The following is a 15,403-nucleotide window of genomic DNA, read 5'->3' as shown; positions in this document are numbered from 1 at the left end:
CAGCACAAGTGACACCAGGGCAGTTGTCGGTAGTGTACGAACACCTCCCTAACAGTGATCCTTTTCTCTCCGTCAAAAAGCATGGCGTCAACCTCTTACGCCTCTCCTTGCATGCAATGATATGTAATCTGCCTTTGCATATTTGATGTTCAGTTCCAAATCTGTGACCTACTCGAGCACAGCCTAGACCGAGAGGAGTGTAGGCCGGATGCAGCGGTGAGCACCGGCCATTCACTGAGTGTAGCCGGTATAGGTTGGTGGCCCCACCGGCCTGCGTAGTTCAGGTTCAGTGGCACCACGTATTCGGTCACCTCCATGACTGTGGCCCAGCTTTCATCCGGACTGAGCCGCATCTTCCTCTTACTCCTCTCCATGCGACCACTGGTGTGGATTCGTGAATCGCGACTAGGTGCTGGTTGTGAGACCTACTGGTCCACAGGGTAGTCCTGGTCCCTCATCCATTTGTCCACATCTGGCGTTTAACAGGGTTTGTGGCAGCACGTGTCACCGGCTGGTGTTGAACAGGGTTTGTGGTAGCACTTGTCGCCGGCTGGCATTGAACAGGGTTTGTGGCAGCACTTGTTGCCGGCTGGCGTTGAACAGGGTTTGTGGCAGCACTTGTCGCTGGCTGGCGTTGAACAGGGTTTGTGGCAGCACGTGTCGCCGGCTGCCGCTGAACAGGGTTTGTGGCAGCACGTGTCGCCGGCTGACAATGATCAGGGTTAGTGTCACCACGTGTCGCAAGATGCGCATATAGAACTAAGCCTCACGGATCGAAGGGAGTCTGGTGCTGTGTCCGCTGTCCCAGATTTGGGGTCAATGCCATTCAGGAGCCAGGACACAGTTTCACATATGGGACCCGCTGGGCTGCAGAGGATGCCGGCAGAATATATCAACGAGGAAGGAGTAATGTGGGCCAGCGTCAGGGGCACAGCAGTGGTCTTAAAGGCTGGCCAGGTCGCGGGCCTCTGATTTGAAGCTTACACAGGCACATGGTGGGCCCTCCTTGGCACACGTTGGTGTTGGATGCTGATCAGTGAGGCCTGGCTGCGTAGGGTCGGGCCTGATGGGTTCGTGATCCAGTGGGCCGGGGTATGGCAGGCGCTCAGGATTTCAGGCAACTCCGCTAGCAAGGATGGCATCGGTCTCAGGGTGGGGTGGGAGGTGCCGCCCTGGCAGAGACATTGGGCTTTCCGGAAGATGACCACACCCAGGGCTATGTGCTTTTTATTCACACCCCTACGCTGGCCTGGCATACGCTGGCCATCCCACTCTGCTCACGGTTACGGGGGGCGTAACAGGCAAGATTTCCACAAGTACCCCCACTGGTTGGGGTGACATGGTTGCGTCCACTACACTCCATACACCAGAGGTGTATGTCACCCTGGATATGGGTGTGTTCTGCATACTGTGGTCTTTCCAGCACTTCGCCGCCACTGTTGGCATTGTGTACTTTCCCAATCATGGTTCTACTGCATCCTTCCACATGCCTGGTTGCCTCCTCTCCCCACATTCATCTATTATGTGTCTGAGGTGCCATGCCATTGATTGGTCATGTTCACGGCTTGCCAAGGTTACCATTGTAAGTTGTTCTATTGTGTCTGGTGGGTGGGCATGTTGTTGTGCATGTTGGTTGTGAACTTGCGACGTGTGCATTGTCAGAGTTGTGAATTGCATGGTTGTGGAGTTGATGTGAGTGGGGTGTTAATTGGGAACTTGCCAAGGGGCTGTGCATTTCCTTTGGTCCCACCCGGGGAAGGCTGGTTGCTGATGGAATGTTGGAGGGTGAAGGGACCATGCACACTCGTTGTGTATTTGGAGGCGACATTGGTGTAGGTCCCACGGTGTTCTGATGTTGCCTGCACATTGATGTGTGCTTCCTGTTGAGCTGATTGTGTGCTGTCTCACCAGGGGGCACAGGTGCTTTATATGTGCAGTGGATTGCCCCCAACACGTGCGTGCATCCAGCTATGGCGTATAGTCCTTGCTTCTTCTCCAGCGGTTCCTGCGTATTGTGATGGCCGTACGGGGCCTGGGGTGCCAAGGTGATGGCGATGTCCAGGACAGGTTTGGGGGATTCGGATGTGGCTGGCTGTGAGATTCCGCTGACTCTGGCAGGTGTTGGTTGGGGTGTGCCAGGGGCCAACAGGTGCAGTACAGCCAGCAGCTTGGTTTGGGGTGGCATATTGGTTGTCCGCTATGTTGGTGCCTTTGGCCTGTTGGGCGATGACGCCCAGGATGCTTAGGATGGTTGTCCCTTTCAGCCTGTAGTGGACAGTGACATTGTCAGATGTTGTGCCTGTGATGCAGGTGTTTTTCCTGGGCGGGGGGCGCTGTCCTTGTCTGCGCTGCCTCTGTGGTGGTCCGGGGGGTGCCAGGTGGGTGTTGAGACCCTCTTGGGTGTCTAGGCTGCATGTTCAGTTGCTCCATGGCATCTGTTGCCCTTCCGATGACTCCCTAGGCTGGGCTCCCTACTGTGGTGCAGGCTGACTTCCGACTTTACACCAGGTCAGAGCAGGTGAAAATTTCCTGGTGCTAACGTGTCTTATCACGTGTTTTGTGTTATCGCCATTCTGTCTGGTCGTTTTGAATGTTGAGGAGTGGTGTCCTTGTGGATTTGTGCATGGGAACGCCTACCCTGCATATCATTAGCGATAGTTGCGGGGGTCCTCTGTGAAGATGTTTTTTGCAGCTGCTATCGCGGGAAAAATGGTGCTGTGGGCTGTTAGCACCTGCTTGTGAATGGTGGGGTAAATTTATCACAACTTTGGCTGCGATAAAGTGCCGTTAATTCAGTGATAGCTCCTTGTGAATATGCCCCTTTGAGTTTGTCGGACAGGAAGCTCTTGCACTGACTTGCTCACCCCTGCAAATGTGCTATTCTCCTGTTCCATTTAGAGGTGGGGGAATGGCCTCAGCTGGATTCAGTATTTCAGTATTTCAAGCCCAGAAGGCCTTTCAGCAAAAGGTTCTTCCAATCATGTTGGCAATAGCGAATTCCTAATTAGTGCACAGTCATCACCACTGTTTTCCCTGGCTAGAGCAGCCATGCAAGAGATGGAGGGCGCTCGGAGAGAAAATGAACAGCTGCTTGACGCAATCAGTACAAAATTCCTTGCACGTCAGGGACATATATTTTTGGGGGGGGTTTTCTCCTGCTTTGTGGGGGTGATTTGAAGAAAACAAAAATGAAGTGAGAATTGTTCTCATATCCTATTGCTGAAGTTAGAATTGTTGTCACAGCCTATCACTGAAGTGAGAATTGTTCTCACATCCTATTGTAGAAGTGAGGATTGTTCTCATATCCTATTAATCACAATATTAGTATTGGAATGTGTGTGTTTGCTTCCATTTGCTCCAGATATGCTTATGCCACTTATTTCAACTGTTCAATGATTTTACTTATTGATTTATTTGTGTAGTTTTATAAAGCAATGTATGTATTCTTTTGGCAAACTTCAGAATACAGTGGTTGTGTAAAAATGTAGATTGAGAGTCAGTGAGTGAAGTTAGAGTTCATTCTGAGGGGTGTCCCATAATATTCTTCAGTAGTAACCACTTTGAAACCTTTGTGAATTTCTATTTGCCACAGAGGGGAGGTATGTTGGACTAGAAATGTTTGATGAAATGCCATCACTTTTAGGCAATGGTACACATATTTTTTATCCTTGCAGAGAATATTTTCCCACATAGAGAATCCCCCTCATCTACATCCCTACCACGTTTTAGGGATGTCCCATTCCCCTACCTAACATGTTGAGGGGTTTACTTCTACCCTCAGTAGAAGTAAATCTCAAACCAAGTGAATCTGCATAATGTAGTGTAACATAACATAACATATGTAACACAACAAAACTATTTCTATGGTGGGAAAGGATCGGAATACAAACAAATGATCAGGTTTGTGAATGTTTCCATACTTTACGGGTAAATCAGGATTTAGAATACTAACTTAGCATTACCTGAGTGGGATTTGCTCACACAATATTGCCCCGTCCTGGATGTGGGGACTGATATCACATATTTTCTCTCTGTCTTTCCTACCCAAATTCATTGCAAAAAGCATACTTCATCCCTCCCATTTCTCCCCAACATGGCCGACCAACCCCACCATAAGAGGAGAGCCGGCCTATCCCACTGCCTGAAGAACTACCAAACCCCAAAAACCAAAGAAGCCGGTAGCACAACAGGGAAGGAGGGATGGGAAGTCATGTAGCAAAGAAGACAATACTTTGAGTAATGAAGAGTACCAGAGTGTAACCGGAGCATTACCTCCTCGTAAGTCTTCCTCGCCACATGAGTAACAAAGTGAGCACATACCGAAGCCATGCGGCTTCATGTCACACACAAAAAAACACTGACAAGTAGGAGATGTCAAAAACAAGGTTTACTCCCCCCTAAAAAAACATGATAGGCAAATGGGCAAAACCACCCTTGAGGAACAATAATCAACAGACCAATCATGAGCTGGAAGAACCAGCCCCAAAAACCGTCTCAGCAAATCCCCTTGTACAAGGACCACCCAATAATGATCCATGAACATGTGTGGGGAGGACCAGGTCACAGCCCGACAGATATCCTTGATAGACACACCCTTCAAAGAGGCCCAAGCGACAGAGAGACTCCGGGTGGACCGACCCTGAACCCGGACTGACAACTCTGATCCCTGAGAACTGTAAGGCAGCAATATAGCTTGCTTGCTCCAATGACTTAAAGTGGACAGAGAAGGCTTGTGACCATACCGCACCAGACCAAAAGTTACAAACAAACTGTCACAACAACAGAAAGGAGCAGTCCGGTCCAAATACAACAAGACCGCCCAATGGGCATCCAAAAGTGAGAGGGAAGAATCCACTGGAGTCTCTGAGACCGAAGGGAAAGAGGGCAATACCACTGCACGGGAGCGGTTCACAGCTGAAGGCACCTTGGGCAGAAATCTCGGGTCGGGGCACAACACAAGATGATCCGGAAGGACTCGGAAGAATGGAGGAGAACGGAGAAATGAACCGAGTTCCCCGATCCGATCCGCTGAGAAGATAGCCACCAAGAACACCACCTTCAAGGTGAGAAACCTCAAATCTACCAAACCCAAGGGTTCAAAGGGCACACCCTGAAGGGCCTGGAAAACAGACAGAGGACGCTGAAAAAATCAATTACGAAGCAAGCTAGACATCAAAGGATCCAGACACTCGAGTACTGGACTGCGAAATGCCCGCAAGGCTGTCCACTGAGCTGTTACAGTTGAAGGAGCCAGTTCCAGAGAAAACCCCTCAGCTAGAAAATTGAGAACCCTCAAAGGATCCACATGCACAGGGTCACCCTCCTTCAGCACACACCACAGAGAAAAGGAAGCCCAATGGCGGGAATAAGAAAGCAGATTAGCTGGACAATGGGAACCCTGAAGCAAATTCACAGCCTCAAGGGAACAACCCTGTGCCAGCAAGTTCACCCTCTCAAGAGCAGGCCTGAAGAAGAAGCCGACGCAACACCCCACCTGGGAGCGGGGGGCCCCGTAAATGGTAAGGAAGATCCACAATTGCCCAGCACTCCTGTACAGCCAACTCCCTCAGAAGAGGAAACCAAAGACGGCGAACCCAGCCGGAGACAACCAACAGAACAAACGCCCTCCCCTGGCAAATCTTGCACAGGACGCAAGGAATCAAGGAAATTGGGGGAAATTCGTATAGCAGAGGATCCGGTCAATGGAATGACAATGCATCCAACCTTCATGCCCCCGGGCACGGAGGAAGAGTGCAGAAGCAGGGCAGAAAGAGCATTGAACTTGTCCGTGAACAAATCCACCGTCGGGTGCCCAAACCGGACCAGCAGCTGACGGAACACAGAGACTCTCAAGGAAATGGCAGCCTTTGGCAGAAACACCAATTTCATGCCATCCACCATGATGTTCTCCCTCCCTGGGAGATAAACTGCCCTGAGGGACAAGACCAAAGTCTCTGCCCAAGACAGAAGCTCTTATGCCAAGAGCCAAAGAGAGCGAAGCCTGCAACCCTCTGATGATTGATGTACACCATCACCACCTGGTTGTCTGTCCGGACTAAAACATGAAGACCAAGGAGCAGAGGGGCAAACTCCAGACAAGCCAGGTGAATGGCCTTCAATTCCTAAACGTTGGAGGAGCAACTGGCCTGTAGATGGTCCCACGGACCCTGAACAGACAGGGAATCCAAGGTTGCCCCCCAGCCCAGGAGGATGGTATCGGTCATGACCACCAAGGATGGGGACACCAGGAAAAGAAGCCACCTGGAGAGATTTGACTCCACCAACCACCAGCCCAGGTGGGCACGAATCTGTGGGGACACCACTAACGGAAGTCGTAATTCTCCGAACAGGGAGCCCACTCGGACAGGAGATGGTTCACCAAGGGGTAAAAATGGAGGGAAGTCGACAGGAGCACATTGGCGGTTGCCAACATCAACCCCTGTACTCTCAACCACTGATGGACAGGAGTGTAGTCCTAGTCCAGGAGACAACCCATGTCCCTCCATAAGGTATTCCTCCACTTCAGAGGCAAAAAAACTAACCCCTGGACCATGTCCAGGCGATCCCCGATGAACACCAACTCCTGAAATGGTAACAGGTGAGACATCTTGAGGTTGATCAGGAAACCATGGGTGGACAGGACTTTGCAGACCCTCTGGACGAGAAGAGTCCCCTTAGGAAGAGAAGAGGCAGAGATCAGCCAATCATCCAGATAAGGGAAAACCCTAATCCCCTCCCTGTGAAGGATCCCAACCAAGGGGGCCAATACCCTTGTGAAGACCCTTGGGACTGAGGACAAGCCAAAGGGAAGTACCTGGAACTGCAAGTGTCAACCCCCGCGCAAAGTTGGAGTAAATGCTGGGAAGACGGTGGAAGGGTATATGGAGATAGGCTTCCAGGAGACCCAGGAAAGCTCCCTGAACCAGCAACGGGTGGATCTCCTGCAACAAGAGCATCTCAAATTTTACATGGGGAATTAACCCGGTTCAAATCCAGCACTAGCCAAAAGTCCACGGAAACCTTCCCCACCAGAAAAAAGATAGAATAGACACTCAATTCCCTCTGAGAATCTGGAACTGGCCAAATGGCCCCTTTCTTGAGAAGGTTCTGGACACCGGCCATCAGAATCTCCCGTCTTCCTGATGCCAAAGGCAGTGGGGCGGCAAGGAAAGTGTCCTGAGGAGGGTAGTCGAACACAATCGAATAACCCTCCTGGACAATCCGTAGGACCCACTGGTCTGAGACGGAAGACTCCAAGGCAGTGAAGAAATTCCGCAGTCACCCTCCCACCGGAGCCCCTGAAGCCAGAATCCGAGAATAGTCAGGATTTGTCAGGATTTGTCAGGATTAGTCAGGATTTGGCGCTGGGGTAGAGGTAACTGGCTGAGACCAGGATCTGTTGAAGAACGGGGTGCCCCGGTCGTGACCCCGACCACAAAAGGGCATGCCACCCCTGGGAGTAGAAGAGGGTGTAAAAGATTTTTGGGAGACCAAAAAAATGGCCACGAGAAGGGTGGATGAGAGCCAATAGTTTTATATCCTCAGTGGATTTTTTAACCATCTCCTCAAGGGAAACACCAAACATCTTTGTCCCTGAAAAAGGGATTTTTATCAGGATCACTTTTTTTGATCTCAGCTCCTGGCCCTGCACATAACAACCCCTGAGGTCCTCTTCCTCACCCACACCATCATTGCCTAGAGGATGGTCCAGTTGTTGGTGTTTAGGGGAAGAGGTGCAAAAACGTCACAGCTACTCCATAGCCATGCAACCCACAGATGCAGGAAGTCGGCTGAGCGTGATTCCGCATCTTGGCGATTGGATAGGCCCTGGAGCAGGGCTGCGTAAAACTCATGCTGCAGAAAACTATAAGGAATACAGCATTTTCGTCCCCTCTCCTGCTGCGAACGCAGATGGTGCCGTCACAGGGAGTGGAGTGGAGCATCCAACACTGACTGCACAGTGAGATGGAGCTTCACCAGAAGCTGCCAGGCCAGGAGGGACCTCTGCACCGAAGTCCAGGTAAGTAAGGAGCGAGGAGGCTGAAACGGAACACTCGTCCATCTCGCTGCCAAGCTCTAAACATGTCTCCCTGACAGGACAAAGCCCCACAGCTCCGGGCCTTTGAGGAGCTGCAAATCTACCCAAAGGCAGGCAGAACCAGGGCTGACTGCGAGCTGGAGCCGAGATGGGCAGAGAAAACAAAATACCCTTTCCTGGCACTAGGCTTCAGGGAATGCATCCATGAGAAATCAGGCATGTGCAAACCCGCACAAACATGGTTGGCTTGCCCCCCCTTGGCTCACTATAGTAGAGCCTAGCCCACCCCCACAGAAAGAGGAGGTAGAGTGTAGACCCCAGTAATGGGCCCGCTGGAGCAGGGTCTCTACCCTAGAGCAGGACCGTGACTTACCTATAACTGCACATGGAGAATCCAGCGCAGAATAAAAAAAACTGGTAGTGGGATTGGCCGGTTCTCCTCTTATGGTGGGTCAGAGGTGATGTGGGTCGGTCTTGTTGGGGAGGGATGGGAGGCATGGGATGCTGACTTTGCTTTGGAGGGTTCTGGTGTGGAGCTGGAGCTCACTTTGTTACTCATGTGGTGAGGAAGACTTACAAGGAGGTAATGGATGGCAAGTTAATTGGTAGTGTAAATGAATGGGGTCAGGGCTTGGGTAGATCTGAGTGCTCTCTGTAATAGGCTTGGGGCACTGAGGAAAGTAGTGTGACTTTACAGTAATGCTACTCCCTTAACGCCACTGTTGTCCAGTATACCATTCAGCAGGATCTGATGGCCATACATGTTGACTTTACCACTGCAGAAACAACACAACAAATGGTGCATTACCAGAACTAGTTAATAATCCCACAAATTAACCCTCACATAGTACAAAGGATCTGAGCATTGCAGGTAGAATTACACTGGGACGTGACACAGGTAAAACAACATTCAACTTGATCTCTTCTTTGCTTGTGATCAGATTTTGGTCATACAAGTCCATGGTGTCCCCTGATGAGGGTTCTTGTTACAGTCTAGGTATCGAGAGACTGCCTTCTGCTCACCAAGCCATTCGTCAAAGAGGAAAGCCACTGCAGGAGCATCAGTGCAAGGCTCCACTGTCAGGAGACATTGTGCACTTCAGCACTGCTCAACAGAAAAATAACAAAAAAGTGCAGTGCAGCAGCGGCAGAAAGGCAAATCAAATGGATCAGAGAACCGTTCCACCTCGGACCAGGGCATACAGACAGGGTCTTTGGTGTGGGACCTCTCTGCAGCTTTTGAGACAGTGAACCACTCTATTCGAATAACCTCGTGAAAAGGAATTGGATATGTAGGGTCAGAAATGCACTGGTCTTCATCATAGAGGAAGTCAGGTTTCTTCCTACCATTTCAGTCTAAAAAGTAAAAGGTGGACTGTGGGGTGCAACAAGAGCCTGCCCTCTCACTGATCATTTTTGATATCTGTGTGCATCTTCTGGAGAAATGATAAGGAGTTTTGGCTTCTTGTTTGTGTCATATGCACAGGCTACCCTCATGGGTAATTAGTTACGTTAGACAGACCCACTTAACATAGCATAGCGTAGGATAACATAAGATAATATAACAAAACATAACATAACATAACATAACATAGCATAGCATAGCATAGCATAGCATAACATAACATGCAGATGACACCCAAATTCTTCTGAAATTCCATAAAGTAGTGTTAGACCCGAGTAAAACCCTGCAGTGCTATCTTGATGAGGACCAAGGCTGGATGGGGACCAATTTCCATAAATGAAATAGGAACAAACAGAAATCCTCCTGCCAGTGGAATCCTTGTAATACTGAAATCCTTCTCTCTGGTCCAGCCCACTCACCATGCCTCTTCCTTCCAAGGATGTCAAAAATCCGGGCTTCTGGTGATCATAATCTTTCCCACAATGTTCACATTTACAGAACCCGCGCATCTTTATTTGTGCTATTAATGACATTGAGGAAAATTCTCCCTTTAATTCCTCATAACAGTAGGATCCCTCTACTGAATGCTATCACAGCATCGTGCATCAACTATCGCAAAACCTTACGCTTTGTAGCTGTCTGAATACGAAATTGCTAAACTCCAAAGAATACAAAACATTGCTCCTTGGCTGATGGCTAATCTCAGGACTTAGAATACGTGCCAGAAGCACATTGCAGCTTCTACTGGTTACCTATCATGAGCAGAATTCAATTCAAAGTGCTCTGAATTGTCCTTTAAGTCTCATATAGGATTGCTCCAAAGCTTCTTTCATATTGACTGTGTCATTATATTTTGACTACTTTTCTCAGGTCAAGAGGTAAGCTCTTTCTACGGCCCCCTTTTAGTTGCCGTTGTATAGGTGGATACGCTTCCACTGTCTTCTTCCATACACTTTGGAACAGCTTATTCATTGATCTTAGTCGAAGTTCTTCTCAGGAACAGTCTAAGAAATGACTAAAAATCCACCTCAAGGCTTACAATGCTTCTCTTGCTTCACTCGCCGAGGCATTCTGTTGCTCCCTTATCTCTTTCATATTCCCCCCGACCTATCTTACCACCATGATGTGTCTCATCGTAAGCCACATTTTACACGTAATTAAAAAAATAATTAATATAGGGAGGCAAGCAAGACAGAATTCATGAGTCTGAAGCAAACTTTAGTGTTTGAAGATAACAATTAGAGAAACTTTGTGATCCCAGGGAATGGATAAGAGAGTGACAAAGGAGAGGTGCAGTGTTGTAAAGCGAAACTCCTAGTATTCTCTACAGCAATGAAGGGGTCTATAGACAAGGGAATAGTTTGCTCATATCTTTATGTAAGAGCAAGCTGACTGTGAAGTAGCCGTCTAAGCTGCTGTTTATGTTTGAAGAACAGAGCTAAAGTTAGGAGGTAGACTACTCACAGAGGGCTGCGTTCGAATTACTGGGTGACTTTGAAAGAGTGCTTGGCCCTAACAATAATGGGGCATATTATCAAGGGGGTTTATCTCCGCTTTTTTGGCTTTAAAAGCCAAGAAAGCGGAGATAAAATTATCTCCCTATTACCAAGCTGTCGCTAACACCAGTTAGTGACAGCTAAAAGGAGATAGCGACCATCTTGGGCCCCGCTTTGCATGTCAGTGATATTTATCACTAATGAGATGCAAAGTGGGCGTGCCAAGATGTTAGAGACTGGAAACAGTCGCTAACATCGCTATCTCCTATTACCAACTTTTGGAGATATTCGCGCTAAGCGCGAATATCTCCAAAAGCTAACACCTGCCCTGAGCAGTTCTTAGCCATGTTATCCAATGGGAGGTGGATAACATGGCTAAGAGCATTTGCTCGATAATGCATGAATATCGCTGACTTTTCAGCGATATTCATGCATTGCGGCCGTTTTTTATCGCATTTGCGATAAACCTTGCTAATAGCAAGGTTTATCTGCGATAAAAATCGCCGATGTGCGGCGATAATTTTTGTCTCTAAACAAGTTAGAGACAAAAATTATCGCTAGTTGTTGGTAATATGCCCCAATGTTCCTTATATTTTCTAGGCAAGTAGTTCTGAACCAATTCACCCAACATAGGTCACTTGAGGAGTACAATTCCAGGAGGGTGAAGGTAGTGTAGCGAGCAAAGGGTGCATGAGCATCAGTCCAGAACTAGGAAGGATGGTCAGTGTTGCAATTTGTTTATTCTTCTTTTTGCAGGAGAAGGAGTGCCATTTACTGTTGCTGCAGTGGACATGGAGGTGTGTACAAGACAGTGGGAGGCGGTGCCTAGCTGTCTGGAAGGAAGGGGAACTTTCAGTCCGTGGTGGATGTTAGCTGGTACCTGGTTGTGGAGAGCTATTGAACTGGCATATCTTCTGAATGGGGAGTCAATGGAGCTCTTGAGGTAGAAGGGAATGTGGGTATGTTTAGTGAGGTCTAGGATGAGTCTGGATGCTGAGTTTTATATTGTCTCTTGAGCATAGGTGAGGAGATTCCTATGTAGAGTTTGTTGCCATAGTGCAGTCGGCTGGTGCCCAAGGGCTTGTGTGACGGTCTGTCTTGGGTTGATGAGTAGACACTTGAAGATCATATGAAGAATGTGTCGAGTGAGGAAGAAGGTGGAAGAAACTGTGTATATCTATCTTCTCATGGTGATCTTACTATCCAGGATTATGCCATGGTTGCACGTGTGTTTGGTCAGAGAGGGTCCTAGTTTGGGAGGCCACCTTCCGTCATTCCAAGGGAAGGTGTTGTTCCCGAAGATCAGTACTTCTGTTCTTGTAAGTGTTGGGTTTTAGGAAGTTGGCTCTCATCCAGTCAGCTACATTTATCACGCACCTGTGGAAATTGGTCAGTGTGGCAGAGGGGTCTCCTGATAGCGAGAAGATGAGCTGGTTATTGTTGGCATAGCATATGATTTTCATTCCATGCGATCAGACAACATTGGCCAAGGGAGTCATGTAGGTGTTGAACAGGGTGGGGCTGAAGGAATGACCTTGGAGGACGCTGCGGATGTTGCTCTTGGGTTTCGAGGAGAAGGGAGAAAGGTGGCTTCTCTTAGTTCCTCCGGTGAGAAAGGAGGTGATCCACTTGAGGGCATCTCTGTGGATTACAATGTTGTGAAGCCCTTTGATCAGGGTGCGGTCTGATACTGTGTGAAACATTACTGAGAGGTCGACGAGGATCAGGGCTGCTATTTTTCCTTGTTTGAGGAGCGATCTGATGTCATCTGTGGCTGCAGTCAGGGCAGTCTCGGTGCTGAATAGTGCGGAATTTGGATTAAAACGTGTCCAGAAGATTGTTGTTCTCCATGTGTACTATGATTTGGTGGTTGATGGCCTTCTGGGGGACTTTAGTGGGGAAGGGCAACAGAGAGATGGGGCAGTAGTTCTTGAGTTGATTGGAGCCTGTGGATAGTATATTGAGTAGGAGCTTGACCTCTATATGTTTCCATGCTTCAGGAAAGGTGGCTGTTGTGATGGATGTGTTGAATATAGCGGTGAGCTCACTGCTGAAAAAACGTTCTCACGATTTTGAAGATGTGGTGGGGGCAGGGATCCCAGGGTGCTCCTGAGTGAACAGAGTTTATGATGGCCATGGTGTCTTGTGAGGTAAGCTGGTCCCAGGTGGTGAGCAGGTGGTCGTGTTCCTCATTCATGGGGGGATATGGTTGAGGATATCGGTGGTTTGGGGATTAAAGTTTCTGTAGATGGTGGAGATCTCGTTGTGGAAAATATCCACCAGGGGGTTGCAGAGTTCCAAGGATGTGGTGATAACATTACTGGTGGCTGAGGAGCTGGAGAACTCCCATATGATATTGAAGATTTCCTTTATGTGGTAAGAGCTTGCACTGATGCAATACTTTTTGTCTTTTTCAGGAGTTGGTGGCATTGGGGCTGTTTTGATTGTAGTTTGGTCAGTGGTCTCCATGCTGGTGCGCCCATTTTTTAAAAGTTGTTTGCAGGTGTGCTTTATGGTTCTTGGTGTAACAAGTGGTTTGCTTGGAGAACCTCTTGAGCTTAGAGAGATTGCTGGGGGTGACTCTGCTGGCCAGGGTATCCACCATGGTGAAGTGTACAATGGCATTGTCTGTCCAGGTGATCTTGGTGATGTGGCTATACCTGACTCTGTCATTGACCATAAAGATAGGGTCGAAAGTGTGTCCTGCGATGTGTGTGGGGTTGGTGAGAGGTTGGGTGAGGCCATTGTTGCTCATGTCTTTGAGAAGGTTGGTGCTGTTTGTGTCATTGGGGTCGTCGAAGTGGAAATTGAGGTCGCCGAGAAAGATGTTGTTTTTAGAGTCGATGGCAAGGGGAGCGATGAAGTCGGGAATGGCATTGCAGAAACTCTGGCGTGGTCCTGGCGGTCTGTAAGTGAGGGTGCCTCTGAATGTGATTTTGCTGTTAATTTGGAGTTGGAAGTCTTCCCACTCAGGTCCTGCTACTGGAGGGACCTTAGTGTAAAACACTGTGGACAAGGTGTCAGATTTTGGCTTTATGGGGGTTCACTCGTAACTTGACAGGCATAAACAGTGTCATGAGGCAAGGGGCAACAATGTATTGGGGATCAGCGTGGGACTGGGAGGAGATGAGAATACAGTGATGAGACAAAGGGGTGAAAAATGATAAATTAACTGGGGGAATGAATGGGACAGTGAGGAAATGTTGAGGATGAAGAGTGAGCAAGGATTCAAAGATGATGGCAAGACTAGGAATAAGGAAGGTGGGTATGAACAGGGAGCAAGGATGACGAAAAGCAAAGGTGGGGAGTGAACGAGGCAGGCATAAATGTTGAGCATAAGGGAAAGATGGAAGTGATGGCAACGAGGAGCCAACACACAGGAGAAAGAAGACGAAGCAGGAGGGATTAATGAAAAAAGAACATAACAGGGAAAACAGGAAGGGGTGAAACCTATAGATGAGAAGTAGGAAGATGTAAATAATCCCTCATGCATACACTTTTCATTGGAGGCCGAACAATACACTGTAGCAGCCAATAGCTTTAGCCGAGAGAGAGATAGGGGCATATTACCAAGGGGGACGATAGGCAATTATCGCCGTTTTCGGTCGCTAAGCGACGATAATTCTATCGCTATATTAGCAAGCTGTCGCTAACTGATGTTAGCGACAGCTTTTAGGCGATATCGAGCGGTTTGGGGCCTGCTTTGCATGTCAGCGATATTTATCGCTAATGACATGCAAAGTGGGCATACCCAACCTGTTAGCGGCTGAAAGCAGTCGCTAACGTCGCTATCGCCTAATAGCAAGGCGGGCGTAGCGGTGGAAATATTTCCGCTATCGCCAAAAACTAACGCCTGCTCAGACCAGTTCTTAGCCATGTTATCCAATGGGAGGTGGATAACATGGCCAAGAGCATTTCGTCGCTAATGCGTGAATATCGCTGTATTGTCAGCGATATTCACGCTATCGCTGGAAAAATTATAGCTTTGGAGATAAACGTTGCTAATAGCATGTCATCTCTGCGATAATTTCCGGCGATGCTTAGCGATAATAAAATCGTTGCTAAGCCTAGTTAGCGATAAATATTGCTACTCGTTGGTAATATGCCCCTCAGTTCTCTCGACTGAGCCTCGATGTGTTTGACAAAGTATGACGTCAAAGCTTGGAAGTGGCTGGACCGAAAGCCGAGCTGCATTAACCCAGACCTAGGTGCATATGTCATTGACTGACGCTTTTGCTATCTAATAGTTTTTCTGTGGGATGTTCTAAAATGGGACTAGTACTTCAAGGTAAGAGAAGGAAGTCGCAAAGCGATGGAAGCTTATACTGCTAACTGTTTGCCATCCCACTAAAAAGCATGAGAGATTTAATACGGAAAATGTGACCTTTGTCAACCCATGTTCTTTCATTTCCCGAGGTCATGTGTTTTTCATGTAGTACGCGCTACAACATTTTCGAACGGAGT

This window comes from Lissotriton vulgaris, chromosome 6 (genome assembly GCF_964263255.1).
Source record: "Lissotriton vulgaris chromosome 6, aLisVul1.2, whole genome shotgun sequence".
NCBI lineage: Eukaryota > Metazoa > Chordata > Amphibia > Caudata > Salamandridae > Lissotriton > Lissotriton vulgaris.
This window is presented reverse-complemented; position numbering follows the sequence as displayed.